The sequence below is a fragment of the Hypanus sabinus genome, chromosome 12, assembly GCF_030144855.1.
Source record: "Hypanus sabinus isolate sHypSab1 chromosome 12, sHypSab1.hap1, whole genome shotgun sequence".
Lineage (NCBI taxonomy): Eukaryota > Metazoa > Chordata > Chondrichthyes > Myliobatiformes > Dasyatidae > Hypanus > Hypanus sabinus.
The window spans coordinates 68,151,777-68,170,320 of record NC_082717.1 but is presented as its reverse complement, the minus strand read 5'-3'; the positions used below and the strand labels follow the sequence as shown (position 1 = coordinate 68,170,320).

At 40.3% G+C, this 18,544-nt stretch overlaps 1 protein-coding gene across 2 annotated transcripts in view; it reads right to left on the bottom strand.

Annotated features, from left to right (window-relative positions):
* Positions 1–18,544, bottom strand: part of meis1a (Meis homeobox 1 a) — a 203,925-nt gene that overhangs the window by 14,910 nt on the left and 170,471 nt on the right. The window lies entirely within an intron of this gene.

Genomic DNA, 18,544 nt, shown 5'->3' with positions numbered 1-18,544 from the left:
CTGGCTGTGGCCAGCCACTTAGAAGGATCTCTTCAGTCATTCTCAGGGAGGAAAACCACAGATATAATGCAAACCCACCATAGGTCTGGGGTCTGCTGAGTTGCAAAGCCTGGAACAGGCATTACTTTGATCCTCACTAGGCTCCATATGGAGCCCAGAGACAGAACTCAAACACACTGGGAAATCCAGTTCTCTCCCCATATACCAGCCAGAACATGGTGCAGGGGCAGAGATCCCAATCATTTACATAGGGATTCCTAGCCCTCCAAAATCGATAGGAAAATATATTTATTGTTTACATTTCATTGTACAAATGTGTAATATTTAAAATTATTTCTCTAAGCAATTTAACTATTACAAATTATCAAAGGTAACTTAAAATGTCTGTGACATTTAAAACCTAATGTAAGGCCCTGCGAGATTTGTAAGAATGTGAACCTCCCAGTAAAGGTTATGGTTGTCCTGATGAGGTGCCTGTTTACAGCTGAGGTTTCATAAACCTCACTGGATACTTCACTGATGTGGAGGAGGTGAGGTGAGGATTGATTCAGCTTACTTGGCTCTCTGTGTGATGCCTCAGTAAGTGTGGGATAAGCAGGGACACAAGCAGTGAGTTGAACTCCAGTTATTGCAGCCCTAAGCTTCAATGACAGGGTAAGAATTCAGCGTGTTCCTGCTCCTGATGCTTAACACTGGCGTAGTCTTATTGGTAGACATTAAATCAAAATCAGGTTTAATATCATTGGCATATGTCACGAAATATGTTGTTTTGTGGCAGCAGTACATTGCAATACATAAGAATAAAAATAAGTATAGATAAAAACTAAAATAGTAATACAATAAAAGGGACAAAAAAGAAAACAAAATAGAGAGGTAGTTTTTATGGATTCATTGCCCATTCAGAAACCTGATGCATTAGGGAAGAAGCTGTTGCTGAAATGGAGCCTGTGTCTTCAGGCTTCTGTACCTCCTCCTTGATGGTAGCATTGAGAAGAGGGCATGTCCTGTGTGATGGGGGCAACTGAAAGGTTTATACATGAATCACCATGGAGTTGTAACCCACAAAGAAGCTTAACCGACCCGGAATGGAACGAGTTTGCATCCCTCCAAATTCAAGAGAAGAGCTCAAGTAGACTACATACAATCCCATAGCACTTTTGTGAGAGCCACATTCCAAAGGGACTGCTCAACGGTCTACATTCACAAATAGCCGCACAAAAGCTAGGTGTGTTCTGAAGCCAGTGTGCATCATTGTGAGATGGTCAAGTTCACTGGAGGTAACAGGACGTCACAGCACCAGTTTCTCATGGTAGTGCTCTGGGCCCACTCATCTGCAGCTGCTTCATCAATGAACCTCCTGCCATTTTAAGGCCAGAAGCGACTATATTTGCAGCTGATTACTCGGTTCCATTTGCACTCGGAAAAAGCAGTAGCCAGTGCCTGCGTGCAGCAAGACGACATTCACGTGTGAGTCTATGCAGCATCACACACTCCGCAAAAGTAAACATTTTCATTGCCAGGGACAGCCTAGTAAACCTACTCTGGGCCCTCGCCAATGCCAGCACATCCTTTCTCAGATATGGGGGCCAAAATTGCTTCCAATATTCCAAATATGGTCAGATGAGCGTCTCACAAAGCCTCAACATGACATCCTTGCCTTTGTATTCTAGTCCTCTCAAAATGAATGCTAACATTACATTTGCCTTCCTTACCATCCACTCAATCTGCAGGTTCACCTTTCGGGCACCCTGCACTAGGACTCTCAATTCCCTTTGCACTTTGATTTCGGAATTTGCTTACTGTTTAGAAAACTGTCCATGCCTTTACTTCCTCTACCAAAGCGCATGACCATACACTCCGTACACTGTATGCTATCTGCTTCTTTGCTCAGTTCCCTAATCTGTTCAAGTTCTTCTGAGGACTCTCTGCTTCCTCAGCACAGCATGCCCCTCCATGTAGGTTTTCCGAACCCCCTTATTCATGGCATGAATCTTTAAGGATAGAAAATTGTGATAGAAAATCTATGAGGCCTGTAGATGGCCGATTAGAATCCTGCTAAGTGAAAATCCCTAACCACAAGATTTAGAAAATTTATTGTCTCAGAAAGCATAATGTGCTTCTGGGACAAGTATATAATGTGTAACATGCTTGGCAGCACATCAAGCAATGAACAGTCAGTGTGAGCAAATGGGAAGGACAGAGCTGGAAGAAATATCAGTGCATTAAAATAAAAGGGCTTGGAATTATAAAGGGCAGCTGTGGCATCAGATCATCCCATAATGCTCGATAGCTAATAAAATATTTTTGAAGTGCTGGAGTTCAGGTAAAATGGTAACCGTTTGGGACACAATAAGCTCCCACCAATAGGAGTATGATTGTAATACATTACAATTGTTATGAACCCCAGTTTCAACATCTGGGACAGTACGTGATGTACTGGGAATCTGTGACTCAGTTTCTTGTAGTGTCACACGATGATCTACCCCAACAGTATAAAAGCAGCCGCGCAGATGGCTCCAATGGCACACTTTGGGGGAGACACACTTTGGGAGAGACTCACTTTGGGGGAGACTCACTTTGGGGGAGACTCACTTTGGGAGAGACACACTTTGGGGGAGACACACTTTGGGGGAGACACACTTTGGGGGAGACTCACTTTGGGGGAGACACACTTTGGGGGAGACTCACTTTGGGGGAGACACACTTTGGGAGAGACACACTTTGGGAGAGACACACTTTGGGGGAGACACACTTTGGGGGAGACTCACTTTGGGGGAGACACACTTTGGGGGAGACTCACTTTGGGGGAGACACACTTTGGGGGAGACACACTTTGGGAGAGACTCACTTTGGGGGAGACACACTTTGGGAGAGACACACTTTGGGGGAGACACACTTTGGGAGAGACACACTTTGGGAGAGACACACTTTGGGGGAGACACTGGGAAAGACACACTTTGGGGGAGACACTTTGGGAAAGACACACTTTGGGAGGGGGAGACACACTTTGGGAGAGACACACTTTGGGGGAGACACAATTTGGGAGAGACACACTTTGGGGGAGACACACTTTGGTGGAGACACACTTTGGGAAAGACACACTTTGGTGGAGACACACTTTGGGAGAGACACACTTTGGGAGGGGGAGACACACTTTGGGGGAAACACACTTTGGTGGAGAGACAGCAGAGTCGTTAGTGAGAGTAAAGAGTGCAAGCTTCGATCAAACCCAGAAGGGAGTGGATAGTCGATTACGCTGTGCATTTTGGAGATGACTGATATTTCATAATCCAAATGTGGATTTTTAGCACCCACTTTGGTGACCCCTGGAAAGTCTCGGGTGGTGGTGACCAGTCCTAAAAACAGGACTTCTCCTGTCAGCTACATGGTGAAATTCTCACTTTTTGTGGGCTCTTCGAAACAGACTGCATCGTGAACTCGCTTCCATTGTAAAGGTACGGTGGCCGCTTTGTGAGATCAGCGTTCGAGAGGTATTGTGTGTCTGCCAAATCGCCTTCGAAAAGGTACGGGGCCATTTTGGTGTAACTCTGTGAGACTCGCTACTTCGCTGTATTTCGAATCTCTGTCTTCAAGATCATCACTTTGCTACACTTCGAAACTAAAAGTCTCTCCTATCAATTCCCCCATGAATCCCTTGAAACTTTCTGAACTGACATTCTGAGACTATGCTTCAGTAAGACTCTGTTAAGAATTGCTTCTAAGTTTAACTGTTTGGGAGCTTAGACGCTTAGCGCTGTTAAATTAGTTTTAAGTTAGTCGCTTGATTAATTTTCTATGTTTCTGCTTGAGTGTTAATAAATTCTGTTGTGTTACGATAATATCCTGACTCCATTTCACATCTATTATTGCTGGTTCCATGTAACGCAATGGAGAATAAGTATTTTCCTGTGGACTAGCACTAACTTTCTTGCTCTTCTGTGAGAGCGTCAACCTGGAATTTTGACTGCAAGTCACAGGCATAGGGCTGGGGTTATTTAGTAAATGGTGCCCATTGCTACCAGTAATGTATGGAATGAATCTGCATGGTGGAGAATAGGCAGCCTAGCCAAGCAGCTTGCCACTGAGTTACCTTAGTGTTATTGAAATGGCAATCCCAAAGGCAAGTATAGATCTTAGCACCTTCCTTCTGGTTTGTGCCTTTTGCATTGTGGAATGACATCAAAACATGCATCATTTCCTGCAGGTTTCCCATTACCATGCGGCAGAATTCCTGGCCAATAGTGAGACACTATTGCTGCTGGTGAAGGTGATGTCATTGAAACCTAAAGGTAGTTAGACTCTTTCTAATTGGAGAATGGGGTGTGAGAAAAATAAATCAGCCATGTTTGAACGGCAGACAGACTCAATGGGCCGAAAGGCCTAATTCCACTCCTCTGTCTTATGGTCTTGTTAGTTCAATTCAATTTTTGTGTGTCAGTTCCCAGGTGATGAGGAAATATTTACAATGTCTACCACTTGAATAACTGGTTTAGCATATTAAGTGCTAGAATAGAGTATTATTAGATGAATTGTGATAAGCAAGTTTCCCTGTCAAATTCCTGTTGCATCCAGAACAACTCACATGCACTTTCCATTTTGTAAAGAAGGTAACAAAAAGATGCAAAATCAGGCTTTCAAAACTGATTTTTCCAATTTAATCCATAAGGTACATAAGCGCTCTTTCAAGCTGCCACAGTTTTCCACGTTTAACATAAGCAGGATAACGCAATGGGAAAGAAAATTTCATAATCATCAAGTATCTTCAGTGATGATGGGCAACTGTCATTGTGAATGTAGAGCAAACACTGGCAAAGAGCAAAATAATAATGAGCAGATAATCAATTTAAGTGATGTTGATTAAAGAATAACTATTGGCCAGGGATAACTAACAAAATTGTGCTTCAGGTCTTTTCCTTTGACAACATCACAACTCCAAAAGATGACACTAACGCTAAAGCGCTCCCTTGTGCATTGGGCTAAACCTCTATGCTCAAGTCTCAGGAGGGTGATTTGAATCCACAACTTTCTGACACAGAGGCAGCGGTCCTATGAAATGAGTCACAGCTGACATGGAGCAAACATCTGCTGTTGTGTGGTTACTTCAGTATTTAGTGAGTTGTCTTTTCCTATTGAAGTTAAGGTGGGTTTTCAGGTGAGCCACCGTAGAAGTTAATGCCAAAGTTATTTTCTTATTTTGTGCAATTTAAAAAAAAAACCTTTTGGGGCTTCTAATTTTCTTTTATATAAAAAAAGAGGTTCATTTAGATTTAAGCTTATTCCACATTTTATTAAAGCAGTCCTGAGGGATTGATGGAACTTGAGACGATATTAAATTCTTAACTATTTGGCCTGGAACGTGGCTTGAAGAAAATGTCAACTACAACATGCATTATAAAAATGAAATGAAATGGCCTACTGCCAAGTTAAATAAAAAGGCAGTCTCCTTTGTTCAAATGTATCCTTGTATTAAATAACAATGCGGATACAATAAAACAAATACTTTTGGGCTTTAGCCCTCATGTTGAAACCTTCTCCTCGCAAGATGATAAGATATTTATGAATAGGCTTGACCATTGGCCCATTTTAAGTTTTCCCTTCAGGGGGATCCTAAAGTTGCACTACTTTTGCATCGAATTGATTTGTAATACCCTGGGGAGATTATTTAGAATGATTATTCTGTCCTCATATTCCTGATAACTTTTCTCCTTTAGCAGTTTTAAATCTGTCTTCCCACTCCTACAATTTAAGATAGTTTAGTGGATTTACATTTTCTATACAGTTTATTATCTTATTCCTCAGAGATCACTCCTCAGACACAGCCATGTCTTTCCACAACACCAATGTTCCACAATACCTTCCTTGTGTCTCAGTATCTAGGAATGGACAAAGTATTCAAGGCTGCAGTTATCAAAGCAGAATAATCATAGCTTCCACTAAATTATCTAAATTAAACAACATCCCCGCTTTAAAATTCTTGTGTTAAATTATTCTTGGCCTTATCTGTTCCCGTTTCTGTAACTACAGCTCTAAATCACACTGTACCCATACTCAACCAATTCTGATCTGTTAAGCATGAAATACTAAAATCAAACAACTTTCAAGCTCTATACCCTGGAATTCATTTTATAAAACTCTCAGCCTCCTTTCTGAGAATATTCTTACTAAATTCTAAATGCTTTTGGATGGGTTAGGATCAGTGACCTTTACTGCATTCACATCATACCTTGTTCATGTTTCAATGAAATATCTTGAAGAGTTTTACTACATTGCAGGCACTACACTAAGTTGCTATGAGAGCAGCTGAGTTCAACATTCTGTTGGTTTAGTTGATTGCACTTCTGCATGCAGTGAGTGTGATGTGGGCTGTCAGTAACACTCTAACTGCTTTTTAATGATATCATTAGTTGTTTCAATACCATGCCTGGGGTTTGTAGCCTAAAACTGAATTAACAAAAATTGTGGCTTTTTTATGCAAGATTACCCCATATGACACGATTTTGTTCATGCTTTGAAGTGCTTCAGGCATTTCTTGTTAAGTTTTTGTCTATAAAGTGAATTGGTTTATGCATTTCCTGTCATGATTCACCCTCCTGCTGATGTCATTTCCCCCTCAGATTTTGCTAAGGCGATGTCAGTCCCCATGTACTCACTGGCGGAATTTGGATCAATAGTTCATGACTTCTGGGCTCCGTAATTAACACACTGTCCAATGAGGAGTGCACATGCTGAATGAAAGTAGAAAACTAGAGAACTTGCTGAAAGTTAAATGGTTTCAAATGTTCCTCCCAAGATATCAGTTTTATATGTTACAGATCAATGCCAGTCAGCTTTGGTGCAGATTGAGACTCTATGAATGACAGCTGCTAATCATGGAGCCTTGGAATACCTGGATACCTATATGGAGCACAATCAGCTCCATGCTCAGGAAGTTGGAAGGTGGGGGGGGGGGGGTGTGTATGTGTGTGGGGGGGGGAATTGATGCGCCACTAATCCCCTTCCCACCACTCTCATCTCTCACCCCTGATTTTGGATTGTGGTGGGTGTGAATGCCATTGCTGCTGTCTGTCCAATGAGAAGTGTTTGCAACTTACTCAGAATTGTACTCTGATAGAGCAACTGTGCCTCAGTTTGATTTTGGAGGCATTTGATTTTATTTTTGTGCTACAAAAGCACCCATTTATAATGCCATGCACAGATAAAATCCAATTTCAAGGCAAGTAGGTTGCCCGTTTCTGGTGGTGGTATTTCCCAAACAAATCTCTTTAACATCTTAAGGATGACAGGAATGGATACTGTAAGTCTGTACTATCTGCAAATAGCTACACCTCCCACAATTCAAATTCATCAATCTCAAACATTAACTCTGTTTCTCTCTCCACAGGTACTGCCTGGCTTATTGACTATTTTGAAGTATTTTCTGTTTTTATTTCTGTTGCATTTACTGGTTTCTGCTTTCTTCTATTTTTTTCTTGGTTTTAAATTCCACAACAAACAAAGGAGCTCAGTTATTCATTCCAAATGATAAAGAAAACCCTACTGCATTTACAATAAATAAAACAGGAATGATAATCATGAACATGCAGTTGCACACTGATGACTTTAAAACTGGATTTGCCTGGTAAAGAGGTTATCTAACTTATTTGTTCAAATGATAGTAAGAAAATTGTAACACCCAAAACTTACCTATACTGTGATACTTAAACTCATTTGCCTGATAAACAGAAGTTCCTATTTATTCAGCGAGGAAAGAGCTTTTACTAACCCTGCATCCCCTGAAGATGAAAAAAAGGCCAAGGCTCAAACTCAATTCTTTGTCCTTACTTGGATCTCTGATCTCCTGTAACCATAAATTCAATATATCCTTGGACTAGTTCGCTTATTCCACATGAAAGAGTGCTGTGTGGCCGTATGGTTGCAGAGAACATTAAGTTGAAACCAACAATGTCAGCTTGCATGCAATATTACACAGAGGAACATAGCAACACTGTTCTTCAAACATTGCATTTGCAGATCTCTCCCCTTGTGCAACTTCCACATTGAAAACTTAGGGTAGAGCTGTTTCTAGCTCAGGATATCATGCCAAAAAATTTCAAGGAGTCTACCTAATAACCAGTATCAGCAAATGTAACATATTCAGGCAGTGATACCAAAACTGAACTGGGCTACCAACAGCATTTGCCCAGGTACTCAAACCAACAATTGGAGTTTGACTTAATAAACAACTGTATATTGAAGTAATCTGTTTTGCTTAATAAATGACTGTAAGTTTCCCTTGTATTTGTCTTCATTTTCTTCCAAAAAGCCAAGGTGATCCACTCTTTCACTACAACCAACTTCCTTGAATCCCCAAGATTACCCCAGATCTTCTTGTACCTATCTTCCCCTAAATGTCTCTCTTGCGCTTCTGTGAGTAGAACTCATCACACATTTCAAGATACAACCTCAAGAATGTGCTGGATTTGGACCTTTTCCCTATTGAATTATAATCAATTTGAATAGTGAAATATATCCTCTGCAAACTGTCAGAGGCTATTTTCTTCTATATGAATGGAATAATTCACATGAATTATTTGCATAAGGGCTCACATCCTGACAGTGGATAAATAGTACTGTGCAGAAGTAAGATGTATATGTGAGAGACATAGAGGTATATAGAGAGAGAGAGAGACTAATTCTACTTGTCAACGTGGAGTGGAGATTGAGTTTATAAATCTGGCAGGAGCAAAGGCTGTTGGGATGGCTGACTGCGGGAAGAGTGCGGGACAGGTGGCAGAGAAGGAGTGCCAGAGGGTGAGGGTGGCTTGGGCGCAGACACACCCAGCCTTGAGGTGCCAGGCAAGGTCATTTGGTTCCAAACAATTGGTTTATTGCTCACTACAGAAGGTCTCTCCGGTGCTTCCCACTTCCTCTCTTCTCCCTTCCCCTTCAGTCAACCAGAATTCCCCTCTTCCTGCTTGCCTCCCACTCTCAATCTACAATAGCGACCAATATAAGAATCAGGTTTAACATCACTCACAGATGTAATGAAATTTGATTTTATTTTCATGACAGTAGTATAGTGCAATACATAAAATTACTATAATACTGTGCAAAAGTCTTAGGAACCATAACTATATATATGTGCCAAGACTTTTGCACTACTGTATAGTGTAAAAACATTAAAGCATATAGATCACTATGGCATAGGCTGATAAATCAGCACCCAACCTACCAAAATTCCACAAGCTTTATGGCAGAATTTTTTTTTTAAATGCCCTAGTTATATTTGTATTAATTCTTCAAAAACAACAGTTGTATTATTGACTGTAACTGGAGAAAATATTTACTTTTGAATGGAAAATTGTTACTATTTAGTGTATTTTTCAAAAGAATGCATGAGAAAGCAAGTAAGTTGCTTCCCCTTCAATGGTTAGCACAAGACTCATTTACAAAATGTAGCCAATTTTCTCAATGCTTGCATGTAGAAAGGCAAACATTTCTTTCAACATAATTGTTTTAGAAGATTGCAGGCAAACAAACGTGTTAATTGAGGTTCAATAGGAGGGAAATTTTGTTCATCTCCAAGAAAAAGGTTTAAGGAGTGTCAGAATGTGAAAATAACATCCGATATCTCACAATATCCTCCCATCAGCCTCAATATATGGACCTGCATGCAATAATGCAAGAGATGTACAGAGAATAGATGTTTGCATTAAAGACATTGAATGTTTTCAAGTTCAGTGAACAATTCAAAAGCACAATGAAAATCTGTCATGGCATTGAAATGCCTTTGAGTTTCTTTCTGAGATTTATTGGAAAATCAAAAGGGTAGTGGATGAGTAGGAGCTAGCACAATTTATGAAACAGACGGTAGAGTTTTGAATGACTTCATATTTGTGGAGAATTGAACAGTTCATGATTGGGTTTCTCCCTGGTGTTGGCATAGGTGCCATTGCAAGCAGTTCATACTGAAAGGCTCCTTGTGATGTTGTTGATTGGTATTGCTGCTTTTAGACATTTGGACTTCAGCCCAATCAACTTGACAACCAGTCCATTAACTTGAACAGGCAAGGCACTCCCACTTGTTGATGTGATCAAAGACCTTTACTGTGTTCCCATTTTCATTGGATTCTTTCTAATCCAGGACTGACGTTCACGAGTGATCATGTAAAAACACTTCATATATCCTTGCCAAAAACACCAAAATCAATGCAGTAAGGGAATTGCCTATTTTATTATGCATTAGAATTCTGAAGAGGTCAAGGATGAACTACATCAATGATACAGTCCATATGCTCCTGGTACTTTTATTTGTTGTTTATTTTAAAGGTATAAAAGTCTAAGAGGAAATTTAGTGGGGATGTTCATCAGATCCTGCTGGGTGAAGAAAAGATAATATTGTACATGGACAGAGCTTCAAGGGGAATGGTAAGTAGTTGGAAATGGCAAAAGGGAAGTTATTTCACATAATATCTGATTAAGAGCAGAATCTGCTCCCTGGTAGGGCAGTCATGAAGATGGAATAATGGCACAACAATCAGTGCTACTGCTATAAAGCTTCAATGACCCAGGTTTGAGCCCGAACTCTGGTGCTGTCCGTGTGGAGTTGGCGCACAATCACTTTTTCTCCAGGTGTCTGGCTTCCTCCAGCACCTTAGAGATTGATTAAGTGGGCCCTGTACATTTCCTCTGGTGGAGGTGGAAGGCCTATGCATCAGAGAAGAGCTGCTGGGCCTGTGAGGGAAAATAGGTTACGGGGAGTTCAGTGGGGCAGTCAAACTTATGAGAATGCAGGCATAGATTCAATGGGCCGAAAGGCTTTGATCCATGTCACCAGAAAATATGAAAAATGAGGATACAAGTTTTATAGTAAGATTCCAAGGGGAATTGGAACAATAACTGGAGCAGAAATTGCTCCAAAGATATAGAGCAGAAGCAGAGCGTGCAACCAAATGGAAAATGTTTTGAAAGGGATGACATTGACTCAATAAAGTGAATGGTCTTCTATATGCAGTAGAGCTCCACCATAGTAAGAAAATACACCACATAAATAGGATGTTGCAGTTCATCCTCCACTAATATTGCAGGGGCAACTTGAAATTAGTTTATTAAAAGATATTAAAGTAGAAAGGTAATTAATAATTACTCTCAATGTTCTCAATGAATATTCATTCCTTTGAGGAATGAAAGCTTCTCCTGAAAAGCAGCAGATCCCCATAGTTAACTCCAGTGTTTAATGATTATAGATTAAAAGTGGAAGTGTCAGAGTCAAAACATGGGCATCTGAGACTTGAGAAAACTTTTAAATCCAAACAAAACTGATTTCCGGGCTGAGAGGATTATGTCATTGAATGGATTGAGTTAGAAGAGCCCTTGCCGTCAGTGTTTAGAAGAATGAGGTGTGATCTAGTTCTGAGTTGAGGAAGAATCTCCTCAGTTGGAGGGTTTGGAATCTCTGCAACTTTATTGTCCAGATGGCTGTGGATGTTCAGTCATGGCATATATGCAAGGATGTGATTGGTAAATGTCTGTATGCTCATTGAACAATTGCACAGTTGGACAGAGTTGACCAAGTGGGAATGAGAAACAAAGTCAATCAAATTCTAAATGAATCATGGAACAGATTAAAGGGAGGTGCAGTTTATTCCTGAAACTATTTCCAATAATGTTATTCTACAAACTCGTTTGTACATGACTCCCAGCTCTAAAAATTCTAATCCTGCTCAGTGATTGATACTATAGCAGTATTCTACATCTCCTGGCCATTTACCCTGACTCTGACCATGTCCTGTCAGTGCTGCTTGGCCACTTGGAAAGATACATTCCACAACCAGCTCTGGTTCATCCCATGGACTATACTTCTGTGCCACTCTCCAGCTGGCAATCAACCTCTCTGGGGCAGGATCCTACTGGACACAACTTGGCTCCAGGCACCACATTCAGTTATGGCATGATTTCCTTGAAGTTGCTGGCAGTTTCAGGGGTAACTTCTCATCTCATTAAATCACACCGAAAGGCTAAGGAGTGAAAAGAAGGAAGCGACAAAGGAAACTGCCACCAGAACTACACCAGCTTAAACTGATCAAGGTGGCTAGACAGCTCTACATCAATATTTTCCTGAGCCAAGAACCCATCTCTGCCTCCTTCAGAGAGATAATTTTATGTCCTCAAATATCCAGATCTTTAACTACGTTTCATTACGGCTATGTCCAAGCTATTTTCTTTGTGTAAAGATAATTAATAAATATCATTATGAATAAGGAATTACCACACCACCATTATTGCATACTTCTGCGTGAGGCTAGCAATTTCTTTCCTCTGAAACCACGCAAGGCTGTGTTTACTTTCCATACTTTTTTACACATACTAAAATATGTGCCATCTGGAAAATAATTTCCATAAAAATGCTGTTTTTAGAACTGTCTCACTCTACATACACAGATATATTAAAAAAAATAAAGGTTCAGGGCACAGCAAGCTCACAATTTCAATACAGTACTTTTGAGGGGATGTTCAGACACTCTCCACAAGAAGGGAGAGGAAGTAACAGATCAAATCACCATGGGCACTAATCTTGCATATCATAGCATCTGGGTTCATTGGGGGCGGGGGGCAAAACAGACTCTAGCCCAGTTAGAAGTGGCACTTACAAGGAAACACAAGAACATCGTTGTGAAAAAAAAACTCCTTTAAGCAACTTCTGTAAAAATAGTTTTGCTTCCTTATATCTGAATACATAGGAGTGCACTTCAGAAGGTATTAGAGGTAGTGCAACATTAATTTGAATCACTGCAACAATTGAAACTGTGTAGATATCTACAAAATTTTGAAATCATCTTGTTCTGCTGCCCCACCCCTTCCCAATGATAAAAGCAGGGAGTAATTAGCAGAGGGCACCGTAGTGTAGCACAATGCTTTACAGTATAGGCAACCTGGGTTCAATTCTCACCACTGCCTGTATAGAGTTTATATATTCTCCGCGTGACCACATGGGTTTTCTCCAGGTGCTCTGGTTCCCTCCCACAGTCCAAAGGCGTACTGGTTGGTATCTCAATCTGTGATTATAATTTGCCCCGTGATTAGGCCGGGATTAAATTGGGGGATTGCTGGCCAGCATGGCTCGAAGGCCAGAAGGGCATGGTCCATGGTGTATCCCAATAAATAAGGAAATAAGCCATACAAGAGGTCCCAGATTGGATTACTATTCACTGCTGAGTTGGCACAATCTCAACTGGGACAGCAGTGGTATTGGGTTCCCTAGGAATGAGGGTGAGGGAAAACCTGCAGGGGGTTATCCCTCCTGCCTGATGTTCATTCACTCCCACTGTTCAGGTGGGCAATGGGTCTACATTGGACACTGACGCCTCTTCATTCAGCATGTGGAAAATGGACATTTGCTGAGATAACCAAAGGACAACCAACATCTGCAGCAAGGAGCCATCAGAAACACTAGTTATGCTGGAGAACAGGGAAAACTGGCAAAAGATGGGATGTGCACTGTACTAACACTTTGCACTAACATAGTAGTTTCTGTGTATGTCTACTGCATTGTAACTCCTGTGAGGCTTCACAGGAGTGATTCTCCAGACGAAAACTGATGCTAAGTCACACAATGGGTTATTAGGGCAAGTGGCCAAAAGCTTTTCAAATTTTATGGAGTTGGAGATTTCAGGAGGGAATTCAAGTGCTATCGTTCCCAGGAATGTCCACCAGCAATGAAAGCAAGGAAAGCCTGAACCAGCGAGTTTACCAAAGTTCAAAGTCAATGATGTTGAAGAAGTTCATGAGAACATGTTGGGGCAAAGCAAAAGAGGCATTAGAAAACAATTGTGATATACAATCAGCCTGGTTGTATTGTAATAATAAGGCTGAACTAATTTAAGTGGCCAAGCAATATCCAAATAATTCAGCAGATTCCCGGCATTCAGAGTGACTGTAGAAAGGTTCAGATTGTCGAGGTAGTGGTTAGAGCATGGGAGAAACAGGGAGATTCTTTATGGAATTCAGCCCCAAGGTAAATTAAGCAAAAAGGTGGGTGAAGAAGAGAGAGGTCTTTAACACTTGAATGTAATCTGCTTGAAATCCATGACCTGGCTGATATCTGGGATGTGAAGATTATTTTACAATGAGGAATTAAGCAGAATGGAACCTTACTCTCTAGAGAGAAGAATGAGAGGTGATCACCATCGATTAAGAAGGCTTAATGAGACTGATGCTGATGATCATATTTTTCTGGCTATTAAGTATAGAACCAGGGAGGAATCACAGTATCAGCACAAAGGATGAAGATGAGGAGAAATTTCTAGATTCAGTACATTGCATATATTGGAATTCTCCAGCTTATTCAACTATGGAATGAATTTAAGATTAAGATGATAAGGTTTTCTTCTTCTAAGGGTATAAATGGATAATTGAATAGAGATAGGGAGTGGAGTTGAAGATTGTTTATCTGTTATTTAATTTCAGAACAGTTCTGATCTGCTCTATATTTTACTCCTCTTTCTGCAGTTTCTGCTAGACCTGGCTTTAAGCTCCCAAGAAATTTCCCTCAAGTCCATCATAACTTGCCCCTGGATGAGATTAGATCCTTACTGATTATTCTGGTTTTGGTACTACTGCATGGATCTGTCACCAGAGTCAGTTCCAAAATAATAGTGGGTGCCCGGGCTAATTCAGTTTTGCCAAGGCACCTGAAAAGCACCTTGAAATTCCACTAGGAGTCTGGTAGCTGGCCATAACAGTGTCAGAAAACATATAGGGAAGACCAAGGTATTGAGTAGACCTTCTCAAATTGCCAACTTCCTTGTTTGAAGAATATGTATAGGAGCAAGTTATTACTCCTCAATCATCAGGCTCTTGAACCGAAGGGGATAAATTAACTCAACTTCACTTGTCCCATCATTGAAATATTTCCACAACCTATGGACTAACTTTAAAGATCTCTCCAATTAATGTTCTCAATAGTTATTGTTTATTTATTATTATTATTATTATTATTTCTTCTTTATTTTTGTATTTGCTTGGTTTGTTCTGTTTTGCACAGTGCTTGAACACCAAAGTTGGTGCAGTCATTCATTGATCCTGTTATGGTTATTATTCTACTAGGGAATTATTGAATATGCCTATAAGAAAATAAATCTCAAGGTTGTATATGGTGACATGTACTTTGTTGATATGTTTATTTTGAACTTTGATATGTTGACATGTTCCTCAAGATACAGAGTGGAGGGAAAGCAGAGAAAACAAGTTTGAAAAATACCCCTAACTTCATCCCCTCCAAAAATCTGTAATTCCGTGAAGGAGCAAAGAATTCTTATTTGGGAGTTGAAATCCAATCTGTATTCTGGTGTTTTAAAAAAAGGGGTTCATTTATACTGTACTGCTGACTGGAATGGAAAGGGAATGAATTGTGAGTAGTCTATGATATCAAGATCCATCAATATCTCAACACAAATTGCTCTGATGCAAGAGAAAACGGAAGGTATCCATGAATCCTGTGCAGATGAGGTAAATGTCTGTGAATCATTTAGGTGTGAGATTTATAGAGTGCAGAATTCATGAACTGATGCCATTTCATTCTGCCTGCTGTCACGTCATCCAAAGTAAAACAGCTGAACTGAACTAAGTGGCTCAGTTACAAAAAAATTAAATTACTGAGGTTTCTTATGCCAATAATGTTGAAATATTGGGTCTTCATTTTACATGCTTCTTGCAGAAGTTGATTTACTGGCTTTATCAGCACTACAATGAATATGTGAGCTGACGACCAAACATTTCAACTTTACTGATTTAAAGTCCTTGATGATTCAGTTGGTAAAAAGTTTCTGAAGCTAAGCAATATAATTCTGTGTTTGATCCTTAGTGTGTAATATTCCACAGGATGAATCTGGAAGAGAAATGGCAACAGGGACAATAAAGCGGCCTTTAGTCCTCTGGGTAGAGGGCATGACATGGAAGTCAGTGAAGATTTCAGCTCCTAGGGGGCACCCATGATTGGAAAGTCCACAAGTGTAACAGATGGCAAGAGCAAGATTGGGGTTAGCTGTGAACCCCCCCCCCCCTCCCCGATAACCTATGTATGTACAGTACATAACCTTTGCGATGAAATTCCAGTGACCCTTGGAGTCATACCTCAACAGCTCTCCATGCTTCAGATTGTTCAACTTCAATCCAATCCTTTAAAATAGTGCTTCCCAACCTGGGGTCTATGGACCCCTTGCTTAATGGCATTGGTCTATGGCATTAAAAAGGTTGGGAACCCCTGCTTTAAAGCAACACAAGCAGAGTCCACGTATATTGTAAATGGCCAAGGTTCTGGCCATGTGGTGTCAGTGTCTAACTGTCAGAGTTGCACTTATTGCTGTTCCTCAGACCCAGACAACAATCTTAAAATCTTAAAGAAGGGAATGGTCAGGAAAAGAAGAATTTTCATTCACTTTAAAAGTTATGAGTAGCGAGGATGCTACATATAAATGTCAGCATATCTGTAAAAGAGTCGGAGTCTCACAGCACAGGAAGGGCCAATTAGCCCACCATGTTCATGCTGATCTTTGTGCCCATCTACACTCATCCCATTTTCCTGCATTATGTCACTATCCTTCTGTGCCTTGCCTACCTATGTCTCTGTCTCAATACTGCTTAAGCATTGTGATCTTATCTGACTTGACTGCCTCCTCCTTTCTCTCAACTCACCCGTGTAATTTTCCTTTCACCTTAACCCTATGTCCTCTTGTTTTTGATACGAGACCATGAGACATAGCCTAATTCTGCTCTTACCTGACCCGTCAAGTCAGCTCCACCATTCAACAATGGCTGATCCTTCGTTCTCTATCTCCTCCTTAACCCCAGTTCTCGGCCTTCTCCCCGTAACCTTTGATGCCATGTCCAATCAAGAACTTATCAATCCATAATGACATAATATCGCAATGTATATTGCAATCAACAAGGGTTCTGACACTGATCTCTGTGATATCCTACTAGTTACAGATTTCCAATCCTTCCACTACCATCCTCTGCCTCCCATCACCAAACCAATTTTCACAGTTCCAAAGTCAAACTTTAAAGTACATATACGTCACCATGTACTCCCCTGAGATTCATCTTGTCAAGGCAGTGATCTAATTTGCGAGATGCCTTGGGTCCCATATGCCCACAAAGCCTACCTACCATGTGAAGCCTTGTCAACTGCCTTACTCAAATCCATATAGACAGTGTTGTCTGCCCTACTTTCATCAGTCTTCTTTGTTACCTCCTCAAAAACTTAATCAAATTAGTGATTTTCCTTACACAAAGCCATGCTGACTATCCTGTAGTAGCACCTGTCATTACCAGTGTATATACTGTAACTCCTATCCCATTGGAGTTCCTCCAGAAATTTCCCAAGAAACAAACATGCAAAAACTCTGTCAGAGCCCAGCCATCTTCTCACATGGTTCCCATGGAAACCTGTGACTGTGCTCAGCTGGCACTCATCAATCCCAATGCGCTTCTTGACATCTAACATCTTTCTTCTCAATACTAGCCTGATCCACATCACTCTTTAACCCTCCCTGAACTCACTATCTTTGCTGGCCTTTGCCTTGTTGAAAACAGGTAAGTATTCATTCAGGACCTTGCCCACATCATTTGGCTTCACATCTAGATTATCTCTTTGTCTCCACTTCCATATGTAACACCCATAAACTGCTTTAGTAAACTTGCTTCCACATCTCTAATAAAATAGCAGAGGAAAAAAATAATTTCAGAGAAATTATTTAAGTTTGAAAACTATAGAAAACAGGGCAGCCTTTAGATAGTAATTTTAAAACTTTGCTGTGTTCCCAAAGTAATCACAACCTCTTTGTCAATTTGCTAGTTACTTAGGAAGAAAAGTAGACAACATAGCCCCTTGTGTCTGTTTCACCATTTGCTGAGATCTTGATTGATCTCTACCTAACCTTCTATACCCCTTTTTTTCCAAAATCCTTTTATAGCTTTAGTTAAGAAATGTAACCTTAATAGTTATATTTGATCTAACATCAACTGTTGTTTACAGACTGTTGCAAGTTATTACCACAAGCAGAAACAATCCTTGTGTCTCATTACCAGAAGTAGAGCTCAAACCCACATGAACCACGTGAGCATTCATTCTTTTAACCTCAAGCCCATCTTCTTAACCATTCAGCCAACATGGCAAGATATTAGGAATAAAGTTTGTTTATGTTAGATGTCAATGAATTTTGCAATAACAATGCCATTAAAAACATGTGTCAAGTCCTTTTTAAAAAAATACATCTTTTTCTTATCCTGAAAGGTTACTGTAAAGCAAAACAGAAATTCTAGCTCAAGAGAGAACCCAAGCTTCCTTTCATAAGTCAGAGCTCTAAAAAATTAAGAAGGAAAAATGGAGTAAGTGTTTAGTAATGAAAGAATTCCTCTTCTACCAGCACACCTGAACTCAAGCCTGAACCAGTTAGTTAAAGCTAGCTTTAGAAAACAAGCACCTATTAGTTACATAGGAACATCAAGTCACTCAGAAGGTTACTTTCAACTTTGCTGTGTTTCCAAAGCATCATCACCATTTCTG